This window comes from Pseudoliparis swirei, chromosome 19, assembly GCF_029220125.1.
Source record: "Pseudoliparis swirei isolate HS2019 ecotype Mariana Trench chromosome 19, NWPU_hadal_v1, whole genome shotgun sequence".
NCBI classification, from domain to species: domain Eukaryota; kingdom Metazoa; phylum Chordata; class Actinopteri; order Perciformes; family Liparidae; genus Pseudoliparis; species Pseudoliparis swirei.
This window is the reverse complement of record NC_079406.1, coordinates 14,651,930-14,674,730: the sequence shown is the minus strand read 5'-3', so window position 1 is coordinate 14,674,730 and position 22,801 is coordinate 14,651,930. Positions and strand designations below refer to the sequence as shown.

Sequence of the window (22,801 nt, the reverse complement as noted above, 5' to 3'; positions counted from 1 at the left end):
AGAGAAGGAGAGCTGCGCTGCGGACCCGCCGCACGCACAAAGCAACGCTGCTATTTGTATCCAAATGGGGACTGTTGGTCTCCCGCGTCCCATCGCTGCCACAGAGTGAAAAAAATGATCACTTTCCAACATGTCCACACTTTAGGCGAATAACAGACGAAGCCCTCGCTGTTATGTGACCATGTGTGTGTTTCCTGACAAAGCACGGGTGGAGTACTGCTCCGTGCGGAGAGGAGGAGTCTGAGAAAAAGGAGCCACATTTATATTGTGGTCTCGAGCGACACCGGCTGTTATTTTGGTGCTAATATACAAAGACCAAATAGACATGCATATTGTAACGTCTCGGACGTTATGGCACTGATGACACGGAGACGGGACGACGTTATTAATCCTCCCTTTATTGGGCATCCACCAACACAGACAGCGTGCTCCTCTCAGTTAAGCAGCTCGAACGTCAACAACAACGGTTCCCGTCAACCACCCTTAACTCCCCTTTTCCGACAGGTTAACCCCGCCTCCCCTCTACTCCGCCAATCACAGGCACGCCCCCTCGACCAGCATGCACGGTGCCACACTGTGATTGACAGCCACTTCACAAGGTCGCTACAATATTATGCACATAACTATAGCCCAAACATCAAAGCAGATGAAAACTATATCTCAGTGGATAAGTTAAATAATTTTACCACGGGAGACAACATTAACAAAGTAATGAATTGTCTACTATAGGTTGAAATATAATCAAAGCGAGGCAGCATGTAACCACTCTCAGACTTCAGCACCATGGACAGCGGCACCACTGGTCAGCAGCATCTAACTTGACCGACGACTTCACAGCTTAAAATAAATAGTTCAGCAACTGTTTCGAAGAATATCCCACATGAGTTCCCCAACATTCAGCCTCATTTAGTGAACTACTTTTCTATGGGAGAAAATGTATCATCAACATGCATGTTATACTAGAATTTGCTTTCACAGCCAATTAAAAGTAACACGAAAAGTCAGCAAATGTTGAAAATAACGACAGTCTGATGACCTATACGCATCTATGAGAAATGTAACGACAATCTACAGAAATAAATATTCTTTTGGGTTACAAACAACTCACCTTGTCTTTATTGGGTAAAGTCTGTGTTGTATAAGTATCTCCTCCGTTAATACTGATCAGTTCACCATCAACAGGAGGAAACTGTGGTGGGAAAACCACTACGTCACTCTTCAGCGTGTCTGAGCTGAAGCACACGTCATACTGCTGAGTGGACTTGGAGTAAGACCAGCTCCCGTCAGGGTGGGTGGTGATCATGGGGGCGCTGTACCTGCTGAAGCTGCCGTCGGTCCTGTGGCATTTGACAGCTATTAAAGTGATGAGGCTCAGCAGAAAGATCACGGACACCGACACAATGCCGATCAGCAGGTACAGGTTCAAGTCAGAGAAGCTGTCCTCCTTTAGGGGCACATGTCTGAACTGAGTCTGGATGTCAGCTGTGCTTTCAACCACCACCACGTCAATAGTCACAGTAGCGGACAGGGAGGGTTCTCCGTTATCAGAAACCATCACCACCAAGGGGTGAGCTTTCAGGTCGTTGTCACTCATTCTCCTCTTAGTCCTGATCTCTCCGGTGCTGGTTCCGATCCGGAAGAGGTTGTTTCCTTTGGGCTCAGACAGGTGGTAAGAAAGCAGCGCGTTGTATCCAGAGTCTGCGTCCACAGCCCTGATCTTTGCCACAAAGTATCCCGCTTCAGCAGAATAGGGGATGCTCTCACTGTTAACGGAGCCGTGCTCAGAATAGGGCGCGAGGATCGTGGGACTGTTGTCGTTCTCATCCAGGACTAAAACGTTCACAATCACGTTGCTGCTGAGCGGAGGAACACCAGAGTCTGTGGCCTGGACTTTGAACTGAAAGGTGTTTAGCTCCTCGTAGTTAAACGACTGCAGACTAAATATCTCTCCAGTCTCTGAGTTGATGTTGACAACAGAATTAATAGAAATACCTTTTGAATCTCCATCTAATGAGTAAGTCACTCTTGCATTTGCATGTATATCGGGATCGACTGCAGTTATTGAATAGATAGCTCCAACTGGACTGTTTTCTTTTACATAAATGTTTATCACGGGCTCAAGGAAATGAGGCGCATTATCGTTGACATCAGAAACCTGAATAGTTATAACACTGGTGCTGGATAGAGGAGGGGCCCCTTCATCAGCAGCTGTAATCGTCACATTGTAAAACGAGTGCCCCTCTCTATCAAGAGGCCCATCTACGACTAAAGAGTAATAATTTTTATAATTGGAAGTCAGCTTAAAAGGTTCAGAACCGAGAAGGGCACAACGAGTCTGGCCGTTTTTCCCTCCATCTTTATCAGTCACTGTCACTAAGGCGATAACGCTTCCTATGTCAGCATCTTCTTTAACCGGGTTTGTGAGTGACGTCACCACAATTTCCGGAGCATTGTCGTTCACATCAACTACCTCGACAAGCAGCTTTCCATTTGCACCCCGAGGCGAAAACCCCATATCCGTTGCTTTAATGTGAATCTCATATGCTGACTGTGCTTCGTAATCCAAATAACCCTTCACTGTGATTTCCCCAGTTTCTTTATCCACGATAAACACATCTGCAGGATCGAAATTCCCACGCTTGACAAAAGAATAAGTGATCCTCCCGTTGTCCCCTTCGTCTAAATCTGTCGCACTCAGTTGAATCACCGATGACCCAGCTGGCGCATTTTCATTCACCCGTGCCTTGTACAGTGTTTTACTAAATGACGGCGTGTTGTCGTTGACATCCAGAACATTCACATGTATGTGCAAGGTTCCGGATTTAGGAGGCTTTCCTCCATCTACAGCGGTCAACGACAGTTTAATGACGGCTTGTTTTTCGCGATCTAAAGCTTTCAGTAGCACCAATTCAGCAGATTCAAGATTCAAGATTCAAGATGTTTTATTTGTCACATACACACACAGGGTGTGCAGTGAAATGAAAGTGGCAATGCTCAGCAGGAATGTGCAAGGGCAACAAGTACACTATTTACAAATAAAATACAACACAATATTTACAGTAAGTGTGTGTGTGTGTGTGTGTGTGTGTGTGCCTAAGAGGGGCAGTTGTGTGGGTCTATGTGGGGGTCCTGGTGAGGTCGGAGTTCACAATCCTGATGGCCTGAGGAAAGAAACTCCGTCTCAGTCTCTGTGTTCTTGCAGCGTGACTACGGAGGCGCCTGCCTGACCGCAGCAGCTGAAACAGTCTGTTGTTGGGGTGGTGAGGATCCTTCATGATCCTGCTGGCTCTGGTTCTGCACCTCCTGGTGTACAAGTCCTGCAGGGTGGGAGTGTAGTTCAATAGTGCGCTCAGCAACGCACTACTCTCTGCAGAGCCTTCCTGTCCTGAGCGGGAGCAGCCAAACCAGGCTGTGATGCTTCCTGTCAGGACGCTCTCTACAGCTCCAGAGTAGAAGGACTGAAGGATCCTCTGGGAAACTTTAAATTTCCTCAGCTGCCTGAGGTGGTAGAGGCGCTGCCTTGCCTTTCTCACCAGAGTGTCTGTGTTCGTTGACCATGTCAGATCCTCGGTGATGTGGACTCCCAGGTATTTATACCCGCTCACCCTCTCCACAGTAGTCCCGTTAATCCCCAGTGGTGAGTACGTCCTCTGTTGTTGTACCTTCCTAAAGTCCACAATCAGCTCCTTAGTTTTGGTGACATTCATGATGAGGCTGTTGTCCGGCACCAGAGTGACAGATCAGCAACTTCCTCCAGGTAGGCCTTCTCGTCGTTGTCGGAGATCAGGCCCACCACCACTGTGTCATCCGCAAACTTGATGATGGTGTTGAGCTGAACCTGGCCACACAGTCATGTGTGTACAGGGAGTACAGTAGGGGCTGAGGACGCAACCCTGGGGATCCTGTGTTCAGGGTGAGGGATTTGAGGTGTGTCTGCCCTGACCACCTGTGGCCTGGCGGTCAGGAAGTCCAGGATCCAAGCACAGGGGTGTTCAGTCCCAGCTCAATCAGCTTGCCGGCCAGTCTGGAGGGACTATGGTGTTGAAAGCTGAACTATAATCAATGAACAGTAGTCTCACATAGCCCCCTCTGGCTGTCCAGATGAGAGAGTGTGGTGTGCAGTACCTGGGAGACAGCATCATCCGTGGATCTGTTTGGGCGATAAGCAAACTGCAGCGGTCCATGGAGGAAGGGAGGAAGGCGCAGATGTAGTCCTTTATCAGCCTCTCAGCATTTCATGACCACCGAGGTGAGGGCCACGGTCGGTAGTCATTCATACATGCTGGAGAAGCATTCTTGGGCACAGGGACAATAGTGGATCTCTTGAAGCAGGCGGGACCACGGACTCAGCCAGGAGAGGTTGAATATTGTGGTGAACACTGGAGCTAGCTGGTTAGCACAGGTCTTCAGTACTCGCCCAGATATGCCATCTGGACCTGCAGCTTTCCTGGTGTTCACCCTCAACAGAGCCCTCCTCACACTGTGCTCGGTCACAGAGAGTGTGTTCATCCCAGCGGTAGAACTCACCGGCTACGCTTAACGGTGTTGTTGTTAGCGCGAGCTAGCGCTGTTGTTGCTAGCCTCAAACCGTGCATAAAATGAGTTCAGGTCGTCCGCTAGGGATGCGTCGGCACTCACCATTGCGTAGTTTGTGATAGTCCGTAGCCCCTGCCATAGGCGCCTGGTGTCGCGCTGCTCCATCTGTGATTCCACTCTGTCTCGGTACCTCCTTTTGGCGTCCTTCACCGCCCTCCTCAGTCCATAGACCGCTGCCTTGTACTCGTCCATGTTGCGGATACAAGACCGGAGTTATAGGCAGCAGCACGGGCGTTCACAGCTTCACGGATGGATCTATCAACCCACGGCTTTTGATTAGGAAAGACCCTAACTTTTACCGTGGACGATGGTGTCCGTTAGCGTTGCTATGAGGCTCATTGCTACTTAAACTTCGCTGACGTCACTGGAACTGGATTGGATCATGTCCCAGTCGACAATACTCAGAGCGCTGTAGCTCAGCCTCTGATTGGTCAGACCACCGCATTACGTTCTCGTCACTACCGCTTCCTGCGATCCTTTGTTTATACTCGAAGCAGAAAAATGGCGGCATGGTCTGATTTCCTAACGGAGGGAGAGAGACAGCCTTATAGCCTCTCTTGAATGGCGTATAGCAGTGGTCCAACGTTCTTTCCCTCTGGTAGCACACGTAATGTGCTGGTGAAATTCGGCATGACTTTTTTAGGTTTGCCTTGTTAAAGTCCCCAGCCACCACCACAGCCGTGGGATACTTGTTCTGATGCCGACATAACACATCATGTAGGTCCGATAGTGCTACGTCGGTGTCCGCTTGTGGTGGAATGTAGACGGCTGTGGTGATGACCGAGCCGAACTCCCGGGGAAGGTAGAATGGACGGCATGAGATCGTCAGATGTTCCAGGCACTGTGTTCTCCACCGCCCTGTACATCGAGGGAGAAGTATTCATTTTGGCTCAGCCTGTAAGTCTTCACGGAATTGCTTCCCGTATCTGCGTCAAGCGCCAGAGGAAGCAAGAAGTGTTCGCCCTGAGGAGATGATTCAGATATGTTAAGTGAATACGACTTCTCAACGAATGCCGGTGCGTTGTCATTAATATCAACAATAACCACCTCAATGCGGTGGAGTACCATAGGATTACTCAGTATCGCCTCGAAGTTGAGCGTGCATTTGATCGTGTTTGCACAAAGCTCCTCGCGGTCGAGTCGCTCATTAACGTAAATATCCCCCGTTTTAAAGTTGGCGTCAAAATATTTTTTACTGTACCCGGACACAATATTTAGATTCCTCGTTTGCAAGTCTCGTACGTTGACATTTAAATCCTTTGCGAGATTCCCGACCACAGTCCCTTTGTCCGCCTCCTCGGAAACAGAGTAGAATATCTGAGCTGCGGACCAGTCCGATAAAAACAGGATAAACAGCAAACGGAGAGTCCCGTCATCCCTGCCGCGGCCCATCGCTGCTGTCAAAGAAAGTGACGCGATGCAAATTATATTCATCCATAAAACGCCACTCGATCGGCCGACATTTAAAATCCCATCCACTCCAGTTCTCTCCTCTTCCTCGTCGCTCTTGTTCCTCACAAAGCTCTCCCAGTCTGCGGACGCTTCACACCGGAAAGAGGAGACAGAGAACGCGGCACACAACAACACGTGGTCATCAGCGACCCCACGCGTTACAACGTGGACATGAACGTATATTTTAATCGAGTTGCACACATTGCATGAACTTGTACTACATTATATACCTGAGGGTTTTAAGGAAAGAGGATAAGATCGGGCTACATACTGTGAGATTACTGCGGGACATGTGAGAACTATCTGTTATGCAACACACGGAAAATATACATCCAACTTGTTTAGAGTTCAAAGGCATCAACACTATTTTACGTAGAGATAGGAAATAATACTTTCACGTTTTCATATTTCAAAGCCGTTGAGCTATTTTCAAGTATTAATGATTTATGAATGATAGCCTCAGTACATACACATGATTGAAAGCATAATTAATGCAAGAGCAGAAAGTGATGTTATTTTGTGAATGCAATATTCTTAGTTGGGAATTTCTGAGTTTCTGTTACGTTTGAGAGTCATGTATGTGAAAAGGAGAGACGATTAATAGGCTGTAAACAACTCACCTTGTCTTTATTGGGTAAAGTCTGTGTTGTATAAGTGTCTCCTCCGTTAATACTGATCAGTTCACCATCGACAGGAGGAAACTGTGGTGGGAAAACCACTACGTCACTCTTCAGCGTGTCTGAGCTGAAGCACACGTCATACTGCTGAGTCGACTTGGAGTAAGACCAGCTCCCGTCAGGGTGGGTGGTGGCCCATTTTTTGCTTTCATAACAAACCCTTTTTTAAAAAACCCTTTTTCATGGGTTGTTTCTTTCCCTTTGTTCAAGTTCCCCTTTCGGGCATTTAAAGAAAAAACAAAAAAGAAAATAAACCCAAAAACCAAAAAAGGAAAGTTAAAAAATTTTTTAAAAACAATTTTAAAATGGCTTTAACGGTTTTAACAACAGCAAAACCCGGCCCAAAGGGTCTTTTAAATTTTGGGTAGTTGCATTTCCCCCTTTTGCGATAACCCTGCGTTACAGAAAGTTCTTACACAGATTTCAGGGCTCAGTTATCCGGTTAATGGTTCCCAGTGGCTCAACTAAGAAAAAATTCCCACATCGAAACAATCGTTTAAAAAGGTCTTAAATATACCAATGGTGCATTTGCTAAATTTCGATAATTAAACTTCTCATCACGTTTTGGGCGTTTTAACACAATTTTTGTGCTAGGTCTAAACTGAAAAAGTTCCCCGGTTAAAATCGAGAAGACTGAAGTCCCAAAAAATTTAAATGAATTAAATTAATAAAATAAAAAATATTCTTAACTTATATTCAAAAAATCTTCATTTAAATTGTATTATTAACAAGTCCATTTTATAAGTGTATCATTTTAATAAAAATAATCTCCACAAGATCGGAAATGACTTATTATAAAAAATTTAAAAGGAAGACTGTTTAATGAAAGTACTTCCACTTCATTGTAACTTAAGAACATTTTAAATTAATTCATTTTGAATTGCCGACATTTAAAGATGTCAGTAACGTTCGGATTATTTAAGAACTTCCCACCATAGAAACCTTATTTCCTCTTATACATATTAAAAGTAAACATTAAAGCTTCGTGATAAGTCCTAACGGAGAAAAGTCATAATTACACGTGAAACATTTCATTCCCTGTATTGGCCAAAAAATTAAATTACAATACAACGTAACCCAAAATTTGTTTGGTATCATCAAAACATTGGCTCTTAAAAAATGCTTTTATTATTAGAAGCGTTCCATCAATGTTTTTAATTCATCCTATTTTGGCAAATTAAATAGTTTCTGAATTATTGAAAATGAGATTAAAAATATTTTGTTAAATAAATAAAATTTTACTTTCCTGTTTGGTTGTGAGCCATTCATTAATTAAATTAAATTGCCATAGGGGAGGGTAAAATTCCCGTAACTATTTCAGGTTAATGGAATGTGTGCCATCGTACTTTAAACACCGGTCGGCTTTGATCCCCGGGTTTGCTTCGTCGTAAGTCGGGTTGAATAAGCTAAATGACGGCTCGGGTCCCTTAACATGAAGCTAAGGAAGTCAGAACCCAACACTAGTGGTTATTCACACACTCGGAATAGTTCTACGGCAGAGCTTTCTTTAAAACCAGTGAATTTCCCGTCGTCACTTAGGATTCCTTCCCCTTTTAAATTGGTATTCGGAAGACGTTTAAATCCATGCTCTAACCCTGTTTGGCCTATTTAGTTGTTAAATGGGTACCTTTTAAAATTGGATATCAATTAACCTGTTTTCCAACCAGTATGCTTAAAAGTCACGGTTTGTCTAGTAAAAAATTTTGGTTGGAATTTGGGAAATTTCTCCTCTTTAACTAATGTTCTCCAGGGCTTGGGAAAAACCCCGGTTTTAATAAACTAACTTCATTATAATCATGTAGGCCCGTTATGTTAAGGGGGCCTTTTTATTCGAATGGCAGGAATTTTCTTGCATTTGAAGACATACATTTCCAGGCCAACAATATCGGGGCATCAGTGAACTTTCGAAGGAAATGCCTTGACTGGAAATGCCTTATCCCTGTATTAGTGCATCAGAAAAGTTTTTCCGTTTCATGAAACATCTAGTAGCCTTTCGAGTGTCACGCCTTTAGCACGACCCTTCGTTCCCCCAAGAGTTTTTCCCCTTTCTCAATTAGAGGTCCCAGTCGACTACAGTTGGTTTGTCACAGATTTCCCAATACCCATTTATGGCGCATACTCAAGCTGTAGTTTATCCAGGCAAATTCATACGTTTTCTAAGGAAAACCCTTTAAATTAAATCTAAAATTCATTCGTTTAAAGATCGATTATGTTTGATTGATTCAAAATTTTATCAATAGATATTTTCTTTACCCCCTTTAAAAGTTTGCATTAAAATTTTACATATTTATACATATTTTTCAATTATAAGTTAAGGTCTATCTGTAAAAAGAACAGAATGTCCGATTAGGCCAATCACAACAAATTGCCCTGTTATAAATTTAAGAAATTTCCCGTGTCTCTACTCCAGAGAAATTTTTCATTTTGGGTATTGCTTAGTTTACTGGAAGGATGTCGTTAAATCTCGATTCGGTTCATTTCAACCCTTGCAAATCATTTACATTGTTTAAAAACCTAGGGCATTAATTACAATTCAACCTTATCTTTATCGGTTCCAATTAAGTATTTCTACTTCTCAGAAGGTTAACCGCAAGTTTCTTTTAATTTCGATCAGGTCCCGGTTTCCATCAGCTATTTCCCCCTTAAAAATAATATTTAGATCGTTAAAAGTGCAATTCAGGTCCTCCTTTGGTTTCCCATAAGGTAGGGCTTTCCCTTAAAGATTAAATGGACTTCCTGGTAAAGGGGCTTTTATTGTTTTGCAACTTTTCCAATCGTGCATTCCAACCTGAAATCGCTGTTTGCTTATTTCTTTCAACCCGGATTAAAACCCTTGACTTTTAATTTTATATCAAGTTTAATGTTTCAAGGATTTCAAATGTTACAGGCTGACCTCATGTTGACATAAAAGTCCCCGGGTTTTAAAACACTGTTTAATGATTAACTAATTAAATACCGACAATTGAATGAATTAAATTATAATATTTTTTTAAGAAATAAATTATTAACGTATTCAAAGTTAAGTAAGTGTTAAAGTCAAATGGTTGTAAACTTGACAACATCCAAACAATGTTGAAACAATTTTAATTGATAATTAATCTTAGTATACCGTTTTATCATACTCAAAAAGGAATTCCAAAGCCGTCTTCGGTCCTAATCGTGCCCCGAGCGTTTCCAACTATTACCTTGTGAATTCATTCAATGTCACGCCGTCAGAGAAGAAAATATTTTTGGTTAAATTTTAAACTTTTAAATACGGACCAATTCACTTTAAATTTTTTTAAAACAGCGCGTCAGAGAAATGTTTCCATACAAGCGCCATGGTGATTCAAGTAGGTTTTCATTCTTTTAACCCTGGAAGCGGGTCTTCTTTATGAATGTTTAATAGTCTATTAAATCGTTTTATTTTTTTCCTAAGTCAACAGACAAAAAAACTGCTTCGAAATTTCAAAAAACCACCTTGTCTTTTTCAGTCTGGCCCAGGCCTTTTTTTAACGTAAATCGGTTACCAGAGGTTTTTTGGGGAAAACTCTATTTAGAGAGGGCTTGTGAACCTAATCGAACTTCTAAGCCTGTATTTTGGAAAGGATCCGTCATGCAAACTGTGGGGCCTCCTTTAACGAAGCTGAAAGTCCTGCGGAAGACGTGGGACGTCGGGCGTCCTTTAGGCGCTAACTTTTGACTTTTGGCAGCCCGTAGGGGGGCCTGGATCATGGCTGAGTTTGTTACGTCCTTTCAAATTAAAGTTATAAAACTGCATTTCCGGTTCGAGGAAACATCCTTGCTGCGTAGAGGGGTTTTAAGTCTGCGTTCCCTTTGAATTTTTAATCACAGGTGTCTCAAAACGAATGTCATCAATAGCCGGCTGGACGTTCTCTTATAAAGACCACCAGGTGGTGTCTTGCCTACCAACTCCGTCTCGTTGACGTTCTGATCCGAAGATTCAGCCCTCACGTTTTTGAAATTCAGCCTGAATGACTAGCTTCTGCGAAGTCCCGCTTACAAAGTAAGTACCATACTTTACAAATTAGAATGGGGAATTTATTCCCTTCAAAACCTAAATTACTTGTCCCCCAGTTTCTCCCGACGGTAACAAGTGTTGCCACCTTCAAAGGCCGTTTTCCCAAATAAGTTTTTAGAGGGATCTCTATGAAGAACTATTTTGACATTTGCGAGACTACGGTTTCTTTCATGGAAAAATCTAATCTATGTGTCATGAGGAAAGGTCCCATGGCCTACTTAACTTAAAATTATTATCCTCAGAGATAAATCGCCGCATCTCATTTTCCCCAATTAAAGGCTTCTTTCGTCAGGAGTTCATTAATCTTTTCGCTTTGTTGAAAAGAACATGACCATTTTCCCCGTTAAAAAAGGGCCGTCTATCAAACTACAGTGGTAAAATTTATGCCCTTGATTAATTGCAAACTTTGTAAGGCCTTTAAACCATTTTGCCTTTGGGTTTAAAACAATCATTTTCTTCCTATGTATTCAACAGATCGCCGATTTTGGAAACCAAAATTTGTCATTTCTTACAATATTCACTAAGATTCTTTGCCTCAGAAGGTTGTAAGTTTTTTCCGTTAAATGAAACGCCTCATTTCCATTTTTCTTCATGCAAAATTTTACAAGTTTCAACGGCTCTCATTTGTAAAGGATACATTGACCAGTTAACCCGTACAACATCGGTCATATATAATCTGTTGTTTGCTTTCTGTTTTAATTTGCGCCGGTTTAAATCCTTAATGTTTTTATCGTTTGAAAATACGCTGTCACTGAATCAAAAATATTTTAATTCAACTTTGGCTTCCATATCAACGTTGCTACATGGTTCTTTTGACTTCCAAAAAAGCTTTTTTTTACTCCGTGCCGTTCCTTTCTATTCGGATACTTAAAGCTGATTTTTAAATCTGTTTGTCTTTTTTAAAAAGGTGATGACAATTAATGTTTTTGGCGATCCACGCTTCGATTTCCTAAACGAATACCGTTTACAACTCCCTGAAAATGCAATAAAATATTTGCAGTTTTTCCATGTTTGTAACAAGGAAACCTAATCCCAATGGTCTCCATTAAAAACGGGTTTTTTCCTGTCTGGAAACTTTGATCTAGTTTACCCTCAGGACCCGGGCAAAAAAGAGATTTTACTATTGGTTCAGCATTCTCGTCCGAAGAAGATCGGGTTCTTCCTTCACTTCAGAGAAAACTTTAAAATGCCATTGATTGACCTCCAAAAATTTAAACACAATGACCGATTTAACGCATCCCAAAATTGTTCGTTCTAGTCAATTGGAAGTATTTTGAAATTAAATTTTTTAACGGCCCAAAACACATTGTTGTTTCTCACGCAAGTAAACAGTTTTTAAAATTTCGATCTTTTACGGGATATGAGACTCAAGAACTTGTATCGTTTATTTAACATTTGCATAAACTCGGGGAGAAACCTGATCAGGCAACCAACAAACTCCAAATCAACACCCAGAGATCTCCCCTGTTTCTGAATTTAGATCGAACATATTTGATGGATCAATATTTCCTCGTTTAATAAACGAATACAGGATCTTACTGTTCATGCCCTCGTCTAAATCGGTTGCATTTAACTTTATTACTAATGATCCGAGAGGAGCATTTTCACGAACACGTGCCTTATAAAGAGATTTACAGAAAGTGGGTGTATTATCATTTACATCTAAAACATTAACAATTAACTGCAATGTTCCAGATTTAACGGGTTTCCCTCCATCTACAGCGGTCAGAATAAGTGTGATGACCGGCTGTTTCTCTCGGTCTAAAGCCTTTTGCAGCACGAGCTCAGCAGACACACCGTGTTCTCCACCGCTCTGCACATCAAGAGAGAAATATTCATTTAGGCTCAGCTTGTACGTCTTTACTGCGTTAATGCCGATGTCCGTGTCTTCTGCTATTGGGAGAAGGTATCGCTCTCCTGGTGACAACGATTCTGAGATATTCAGTGAATGTGATTGATCGATGAAAACAGGCGAGTTGTCATTTATATCTAAAATATTTACTTCAATACGATATGCACTCATTGGATTGTTTAGAACGGCCTGGAATTTCAAGGTACATTTTACCGTATTTGGACAAAACTCTTCTCTGTCTATTCTTTCGTCTACAAAGAGGTTCCCGGTGCGTAAATTCACATCAAAATATTTCTTCGTTTGACCGGATACGATTTGGAGTTCCCTGTTTCCTAATTCTTGCACATTTAGGTTCAGGTCCTTCGCGATGTTCCCCACCACGGTGCCTTTGTTCACCTCCTCGGAAATTGAGTAGGAGATCTGAGAGACAGAGCCGTCACAAAGACACAGCAGCGCTACAATATGAATCCAGGCATATTCCCTTTGTCGTCGCACATGCATCATTGGAGCAATAAAAGAGCTGAAGCGAGTCAATCATTAATCCGTTGAATCAGTATTTCCTTCAAAAAGCAAATAGCTCCGTATAACATCCAGCCTATATCTTCTCACAACACCATCGAGAGCCGAGTGTTCATGACCGATGACGATTTCCTTTTTTACTGTCAACGGAGGAGGAGTCATGGATAGGCCTACAGAGACATTTCATTCTGTGGTCTCCTCGACATCATGTGGATCGTGGATATATTATATTCATGCACATGGTCATTTTATATGCCATGTATTTCTCCACAAATATTGTTCTAGGTATTCGAGCCAACATCGCACTGTGATTGGCCTCAAATAACGAAACATTGGTTAATAAATCATCACGTGCACGTTTTACCATGCACATGTTCAGTGTATAAGCATTCAGTTCAATGTTAAGTGTGCAAACGATATCAATTGATGGACATTTCCAAAGTCAGACCAGCCACCACATAATTCAAATGTTGTCATGATCCAGAAAACCAAAAAATAACTAAACAAGTTCGTCGTGAGATTTAAATGTAATATAAAGTAATTTGACTGAAAACAAATAATAATAAGACATGTGCTTATTTCGGAGTAGAACGGCACATAAACTATATTACAAGCTATACGTCACCATCACGAAGACCGCTATTTCACAACTCGTTCAATTCTTAAAGGTGTTTTCGGTTCAGTGTGAAACTAAAGATACAGCTGAAGGGCAGTACAACCAAAGGTCGTTTATTTAAGCACAATAGCGAGAATGTCTCAATTTAAGTAACGAGCCTCATGCTCAGGCAACCCTGTATCACGAAAATGAGGTTCCACCAGAACTCAAACTTAATGTGGAATAACGTTTGACTAAAACGTTTTTCACCCCAGATTACGTGTGTTTTGACGTATTACAAATACGTCTCTAATCAACATATCTTTGCCGTGTTGTCTCGATTTTCTACAATGCTGTTATTAATTGGGGAAAGCGTCCTCTATAGTCTTATTTATGATTATTTTATATGTTGTATCGTCTGCATATTATGACAGCAATAGGCGTGTTTACTTCTCATAAAACGAAAAGCAGGTATCCGGAAAAATCGGGAAAAATGGGAATCGTTAATAAAATATAATTTAAAACGTGATTTAAAAAGAAATAATGGAGCTATGCACTTGTTTTTCGGGAATCTGTTCCTGAGTGCATGCGTGAGCCTTGTCCCGGAAGGCACAGTCTCACTGCAATGGTAATATCTCGAAAATGTGTTAACTCTATCAATAACGTCAGGTGAAAATCATGACTGACGGTATATTTAAAAAAATAGGGATTGGATCAGGAGATACGCCTCGATGACGTCCGTGGCAGTTACGTTCACCCAAAAACACAACAGGCAACGCAATGAAAATGACCTGATCACAATCTTGTGTAAAACTACCAAACGTTACTGTTCTATGGTTTTAAGAAGTCATGTATTGGGAAAGTCTTGCCGCTTGATCGCTAATAAACGTGCCCTCTGTAACGGATCCCCGTATGAATTGGCATGACGACTTATACTGCTGGTGAAACTCCTTTATTTTCTTTCTTTATGTGACAATATATAATTAAAACGAGTAAACGATCACAACCACCGTAAGAGCGTTAGCCTCATACGGGTCCATTAAACTATTTAACGTTGTATAAAATGCGTATTGTGCATTGCAGATCAGTATACCTGCGTCAAGCTCGCATTCGAACATAAAACAAATATGCGAATTATGTTTACTAATTATATTTTCAGTGAAGTAACCTGATCTCCATGAAATCCACAGCTTCCATGAAGTTTGGTTATGCGTCCATCAAAAACGATTTTAGTTGTATAACAAAGGGAAGTCAGTGGTGCATGTATACTTTCATTTGACTTAAAATGAGTCCATGCTAATATAACAACATGTTATAACATTACACCTAGTGATAAGTCAAATAGTACAATTGGATTTCAGCGGAATTATTTTGTGGATCCACAATCTATTATTGAAACATTAAATTCAAAGTAGAACCTACCTTGTCTGTGTTTGGTAAGGTCTGAGTCCGGCCATAAGTGTCTCCTCCGTTTATACTGATTAGTTCACCATCAACGGGAGGAAACTGTGGTGGGAAACCACTACGTCACTCTTCAGCGTGTCTGAGCTGAAGCACACGCCATACTGCTGAGTCGACTTGGAGTAAGACCAGCTCCCGTCAGGGTGGGTGGTGATCATGGGGCGCTGTACCTGCTGAAGCTGCCGTCGGTCCTGTGGCATTTGACAGCTATTAAACTGATGAGGCTCAGCAGAAAGATCACCGACACCGACACGATGCCGATCAGCAGGTACAGGTTCAAGTCAGAGAAGCTGTCCTCCTTTATGGGCACATGTCTGAACTGAGTCTGGATGTCAGCTGTGCTTTCAACCACCACCACGTCAATAGTCACAGTAGCGGACAGGAGGGTTCTCCGTTATCAGAAACCATCACCACCAAGGCGTGAGCTTTCAGGTCGTTGTCACTCATTCTCCTCTTAGTCCTGATCTCTCCGGTGCTGGTTCCGATCCGGAAGAGGTTGTTTCCTTTGGGCTCAGACAGGTGGTAAGAAAGCAGCGCGTTGTATCCAGAGTCTGCGTCACAGCCCTGATCTTTGCCACAAAGTATCCCGCTTCAGCAGAATAGGGGATGCTCTCACTGTTAACGGAGCCGTGCTCAGAATAGGGCGCGAGGATCGTGGGACTGTTGTCGTTCTCATCCAGGACTAAAACGTTCACAGTCACGTTGCTGCTGAGCGGAGGAACACCAGAGTCTGTGGCCTGGACTTTAAACTGAAAGGAGTTTAGCTCCTCGTAGTTAAACGACTGCAGACTGACGATGTCTCCAGTCTCAGAGTTGATGTTTAAAATGGAAGAAATTGGAATATTTCTTGCAGAATTATCTAACAATTTGTAGGTCAGTTTTGAATTACTATTCAGATCTGGATCAAATGCATTTATTGTATGAATAACGGAGCCCACTGGACTATTTTCTTTCACATAAACATGAATCACAGGCTCCATAAATCGAGGTGCATTATCATTGACATCAGAAACATGAACAGTAATGACTCTGTTACTGGACAGAGGTGGACTTCCTTCATCTGTGGCTGTAATAGTGACATTATACAGAGAAGTATGTTCTCTGTCCAGTGGTCCATCTACTACTAATGAATAGTCATTTTTGTAGTTGGACTTCAGTTTAAACGGAACAGACCCAACGACCCTACAGTTAGTCACGCCGTTGTTTCCTCCATCTTCATCACTCACTGTAACCAAAGCAACGATTGTCCCCAGTTCTGCATCTTCTTTTACTGGAGTCATGAGTGACGTCACAGATATTTCTGGGGCATTGTCATTCACGTCAATTATCTCTATCAGCAGTTTAGCATGCGCACTACGAGGAGAGGTGCCTTGATCAGTGGCTTGAACTCTAACTTCATAAGCAGGCGTCACTTCATAATCTAACATCCCCTTCACAGAGATCTCTCCTGTTTCTGAATTTAGATCGAAAATATTTGATGGATCAATATTTCCTCGTTTAATAAACGAATACAGGATCTTACTGTTTATGCCCTCGTCTAAATCGGTTGCATTTAACTTTATTATCATTGTTCCAAGAGCAGTATTTTCAGGTACACTTACTTTATACAGCGATTTTCTAAAAGTGGGTATATTATCATTGGCATCTAATACATTAACATGTATTTGTAATGTTCCAGATCTAACGGGTTTCCCTCCATCTACAGCCGTCAGAATAAGTGTGATGACCGGCTGTTTCTCTCGATCTAAAGCCTTTTGCAGCACGAGCTCAGCAGACACACCGTGTTCTCCACCGCTCTGCACATCAAGAGAGAAATATTCATTTTGGCTCAGCTTGTAGCTCTTTACTGCGTTAATGATGTCCGCGTCTTCTGCTATTGGGAGAAGATATCGCCTCCTGGTGACATTGATTCGAGATGTTTAAATAATACGACTGGTCAATGAATTCTGGCGAGTTATCATTTATGTCTAAAACGCTGACCTCTATCCGGTGTACAATCATAGGATTGCTTAATACAGCCTGTATTCTCAGGAGGCATTGTGCCGTGTACGGACAGATCTCCTCTCGGTCGATCCTCTCGTTCACAAAGAGGTTCCCGGTCCGCAAATTCACGTCAAAATACGTCTTACTGTAACTGGAAACAATATGTAGATCCCTGGTTTCTAGATCTTGTACATTCAGGTTCAGGTCCTTCGCGATGTTCCCCACCACGGTGCCTTTGTCCACCTCCTCAGAAATCGAGTAAGTCAATTGCGAGGCAGACCAGTCACAAAGACAGAGGAGAGCAACAATATGAATCCAGGCATATTCCTCGGTTCCCATTGTGGTACAATAATCACTGAATCCCGTGTATCCTGTATTTCCAGCGTATGTATATATCCGTCATAAACACGATTCACCAAACGGCAGCAGCAGCTCTTCTCCCCACAGTGTCTCGCTTTACTGATGGCCAATGGCCGTTTTAGGTTTCCCGTGCAAGGCGGAGTTTTACACACATTGTAATATTCATATCTATGCATGGTCTCCAGCGACATCATGTGGTAAATGACAGATACAGTCTAACTATTATCCCACATATGGTTGAGTATTATTATAGATCTGATATTTAAATATATGGCACAGAAATATGACTGTATTGGCAATATATATAAAACTAAATAAAGGTGCATATAATCATGTCGGTTCAACGATGTAAATTGGTGAATTCAACGATCTATTCAAAGGTAACAAAGTCCCAGCCATGTGTATAAAAAAGTTACTAATTATTTTAGGCAAAATTAGGCAGCATTAAAACTAATTTAATTTACCAAATGCATCAGTCAAGGAACAAATCCCGAATGAATACACATGACAAATTAGATAATTGTAGATGGTTTAAGAATATAACTGTTATTTACATAATGCAAAGATTTCAGAGTTTAATTTCAGCACCACGGAGAGTGCTGTTCGTTCAGGCTGTGAACTGGTTCAGTGAACAACTCGTTGCAGCCAATACAAAACAATCCTGCTTTTAAAGACCGTAATCTCAGGACCTTAAAACAAAACCAAGCCGAGTTGTTCTGTTATTCAGTTCTTTCAAAATTGGGAGCTGAATTCCTTCACTGATGAAACTACGATATGTGTTCAAGTGAACGGCTGAAGTCTAACGGGCTCGATCACACCAGACGCGATTCACATAACAGTTAAAATATTCTCTTGTAGAGCGAGGCGCGGGGTCGCACAGCTCATCAATGTCACACTCGGTCAAGGCAGCCAATCGGATCAAGTAAGAGGCGGGCTTTATTACTTTACCACTTCCTTCCGGTTTTCGAGTGGTATTCGCCATACTTTTCTTAAATATCGTGAACCTAAAACCTCCGCTTTTGGGGGGACTTTTTCCTCCTCATCACACAGCGCATAAAGAGCGTGACGTCTGCTTGAATCCATTTGGTTATTTAAGTCTTATCGTCCGGTTGCGCAGGCGCTCCACAGGCCCGCCGGGCTGTTTTGCCCGGCTCGTTTTTGCCCGGCGCGTTTTTGAAGCAGCTGCGCTTCTGGTGTGATTGAACCCTAATGTCAACTAGCGAGCTATTAATAATAATGTATTAGTTTTGAGTTTCTGTTGACCTGAAATGCAGAATTTCAATAAAATCGTTTTAAAAAAAAGGCAAATCACGGCAATTGAAAACTTAAGAACACATACCTTGTCTTTGTTGGGTAAAGTTTGTGTTGTATAAGTGTCTCCTCCGTTTATACTGATCAGTTCACCATCCACAGGAGGAAACTGTGCGGGGAAAACCACTACGTCACTCTTCAGCGTGTCTGAGCTGAAGCACACGTCATACTGCTGAGTGGACTTGGAGTAAGACCAGCTCCCGTCAGGGTGGGTGGTGATCATTGGGGCGCTGTACCTGCTGAAGCTGCCGTCGGTCCTGTGGCATTTGACAGCTATTAAACTGATGAGGCTCAGCAGAAAGATCACCGACACCGACACGATGCCGATCAGCAGGTACAGGTTCAAGTCAGAGAAGCTGTCCTCCTTTATGGGCACATGTCTGAACTGAGTCTGGATGTCAGCTGTGCTTTCAACCACCACCACGTCAATAGTCACAGTAGCGGACAGGGAGGGTTCTCCGTTATCAGAAACCATCACCACCAAGGGGTGAGCTTTCAGGTCGTTGTCACTCATTCTCCTCTTAGTCCTGATCTCTCCGGTGCTGGTTCCGATCCGGAAGAGGTTGTTTCCTTTGGGCTCAGACAGGTGGTAAGAAAGCAGCGCGTTGTATCCAGAGTCTGCGTCTACAGCCCTGATCTTTGCCACGAAGTATCCCGCTTCAGCAGAATAGGGGATGCTCTCACTGTTAACGGAGCCGTGCTCAGAATAGGGCGCGAGGATCGTGGGACTGTTGTCGTTCTCATCCAGGACTAAAACGTTCACAGTCACGTTGCTGCTGAGCGGAGGAACACCAGAGTCTGTGGCCTGGACTTTAAACTGAAAGGTGTTTAGCTCCTCGAAGTTAAAAGACTGCAGACTGACCATGTCTCCAGTCTCTGAGTTTATATTCACCATTGAAGCTATCTTTGTAGCCTTGGGAGAACTGTCTAGAACGCGGAACGTTGCTTTTGCATTTTCATTCAAATCTAAATCTAGTGTCGTCAGTGTATGAATAGTAGTTCCAATCGGGCCATTCTCTTTCACATACACATTGATAATAGACTCCAGGAATCGAGGAGGATTGTCATTCACGTCAGAAACTTCAACAGTAATGACGCTGGTGCTCGACAGTGAGGGAGTTCCTTCATCTGTCGCTGTAATTGACACATTGAACTGGGAAACACTCTCTCTGTCAAGAGGCCCGTCTACCAACAACGAATAATAGTTCTTATAATTAGATTTTAATTTAAATGGCACAGAACCTATAATTTTACAGTTTGTCACACCATTTTTGCCGCCATCTCTATCAGTGATTGTCACCATAGCAATAGCTGTGCCTATGTCAGCGTCCTCTTTAACTGGACTCATGAGTGATGAAACCGAGATTGCTGGAGCATTATCATTGACATCAATAACTTCCACTAAGATCTTACTATGTGCACTGCGAGGAGGAGTGCCTCTATCTCGTGCCTGCACACGAATCTCATATGCTTGATTTTCCTCATAATCAATACTGCCTTTGACGGTTATTTCTCCAGTAATATCATTCAGGGCAAATACGTCATCAGGATTTAAACGCCCCTTTCTGTGAAAGAGAATACAATTTGACCATTCACACCGTCATCTAAATCAGTGGCTGACAGTGATAATAATGGTGTTCCAGCGTTTGCATTTTCTGCGACGTGGACCTTATACAGAGATTTACTGAACACGGGGGAATTGTCATTCACATCCAGTACATTAACTTGTATCTGTAAAGTCCCGGTTTTGGGAGGTTTTCCTCCGTCTATTGCCGTCAGCGTGAGTTCAATAACAGTCAGTTTTTCTCGATCTAACGCTTTCTGCAGCACCAACTCAGCAGACACGCTCTGCTCACCAATGTTCTGGATATCCAAAGAGAAATGTTCATTCGGGTTTAATTTGTAAGTCTTCACCGAGTTAGCGCCTCCGTCTGCGTCATATGCTATCGGTAGTGGATGCCTTTCTCCGACATATGAAGACTCGTACATATCAATTGTACTTATTTCTTCCATAAAAGACGGGGCATTGTCATTGACATCATTAATAACAACTTCAATTCGATGGAGGCTGCGAGGGTTACTCAATACGGCTTCTACATTTAAAGAGCATTTTACCGTATTAGGACAAAGCTCCTCCCGATTTATCCTCTCGCTAACGAAAAGTATTCCGGAGTCATGATTTATGTCAAAATACTGTTGTTTGTATCCAGAGGTAATCTGAAGTCCCGTGGAATGAAGTTGCTGCACATTGAGATTTAAATCCTTCGAGGTTTCCCACCGCTGTCCCTTTGTCCACCTCCTCTGAAATCGAATAGGATATCTGAGCCACGGACCAGTCGCAGAGACAAAGCAGAGTCAAAACCAAACCTCTGAGATTATCCCATGGTTCACAAGCAGCCATCACTGTACAGGCAAAAGCAACGACTCCTGGTTTCTTCCTTTCGGACTCTCCAGGAAAAAGAAAAATAGCTTTTTTTGGTGGTTATGTATCCATTCTCGTGTCGGGTCCTCTCTCTTCAGAGCTTCACTCATCTATACGCTATTTCCACACAGCACTGCCAGATGGTGACGTTCTCCTCTGTCATAAATGGAGGAGGAGTTTCTGTACACTGACCATGCATGATATTGTTGCGTGGTCTAGAGCGACATCTCGTGACACTTTTGAATGTAGAAAGACGGCCCAAAAGAGAACATTGTGTTTTTACTTCACCGAACAGTAAACAGCATTAAAGAGAAACATATATTCTAATTGAAACCACTAAATGTATGCGTTGATTTAGGACATTTTGATCTCAACTCGAGACAAGGAAAACAACCTGCAATCAGCACCACAGACAACACCCACATCTCAACACAGAGGCCGTTTATGAATTTCCAGTATACGCTGAGTACAGACTTGTGTTTTTTTGAAGTTTGGACTTTGGAGTTTGGTCCAGACATGACTCCAAAGGACGGGAGGACGGTCTTTTTGCAATTAGAACAGCAGCTGAGTTGATGACGTCACCGCATCAGCTGTTCTTGCTCATGAGTTTAATTATTCACTTTAAAGTAATCTTACAGTCAAACAAAATAGGACAACTCTGCTTTTTTCATTATCCTTTAAATATAATTATTTGATTTTTGAATTGTGTGTGCGGGTGTATATATATATATATATATACACCCGCACACACAATTCAAAAAATAATTATATATATATATATATTAGTTGCACATAATTCGGTCAAAAGTAAAAAGACACCACTATAGTTCAACGTTAAAGTTGAATACAAATATTAATTTATGAATCTTATCCCTCAGTCAAACTGATTTAACGATGTGAATAAATAATGAACTCGTTGTGCTCGTTAGATTCTCCAAAATCCAATTATTATAACCGCTATACGGAGACATCGGAGCCGGCGGAGCATCTAAAAAAGTCTTGATGAGATCCGGCTGTTCTCGGCGGCCACACAGCGCGCTGACCGCCCGGCGCTGCGGAGCTCACTGGTCCGGCAAGCAGAACCTAAAATCTCCGGCGCATATTTGTATTAGTCTGACTCTTGACAAACAACAGGTTTGATTTTTAAAATACTAACTTATCGCCTGAAAACATCCTAACATTACATTCCGTGACTCAACAACAAATTGTGTTTAGAAAAAGTCAACTGTCAATTGTTATTTTTATCCACCGGCATTGTTTCCTGTCGCTGGCACGAAATGCATTCTAGAATATCAGCAAGACAGAGTACGCACAGGTCTCCTCTGACGCATCCTCCGTAAAGTGGGAGGATCAAGACACATCCGGGCATTTTGACCATGCTTTGCGAGAAGCGGACATTGAATTAGAACAATACTTGGGCTGCGACTGATGACGTTTCACGAGTCGACGAGAACACAAATACAGACAAGAACGCTGATTTAAAAACGCCGAGAGAGCAGAAAAAAGAGAGCATTTGTTCAGCTCCCTGGACAGCGACCATGAGCTGTTTTAA

The 22,801-nt window shown here is 42.4% G+C and overlaps 1 protein-coding gene and 2 pseudogenes across 3 annotated transcripts in view; all 3 read right to left on the bottom strand.

The window, feature by feature from the left end:
- LOC130209879 (protocadherin alpha-C2-like) overlaps positions 1-22,801 on the bottom strand; it is a 164,482-nt gene that overhangs the window by 35,414 nt on the left and 106,267 nt on the right. The gene's annotated exons all lie outside the window — the stretch shown is intronic.
- On the bottom strand, positions 51-17,495 carry LOC130210058 (protocadherin alpha-2-like; annotated as a pseudogene).
- Positions 18,608-21,228, bottom strand: LOC130210057 (protocadherin alpha-3-like; annotated as a pseudogene).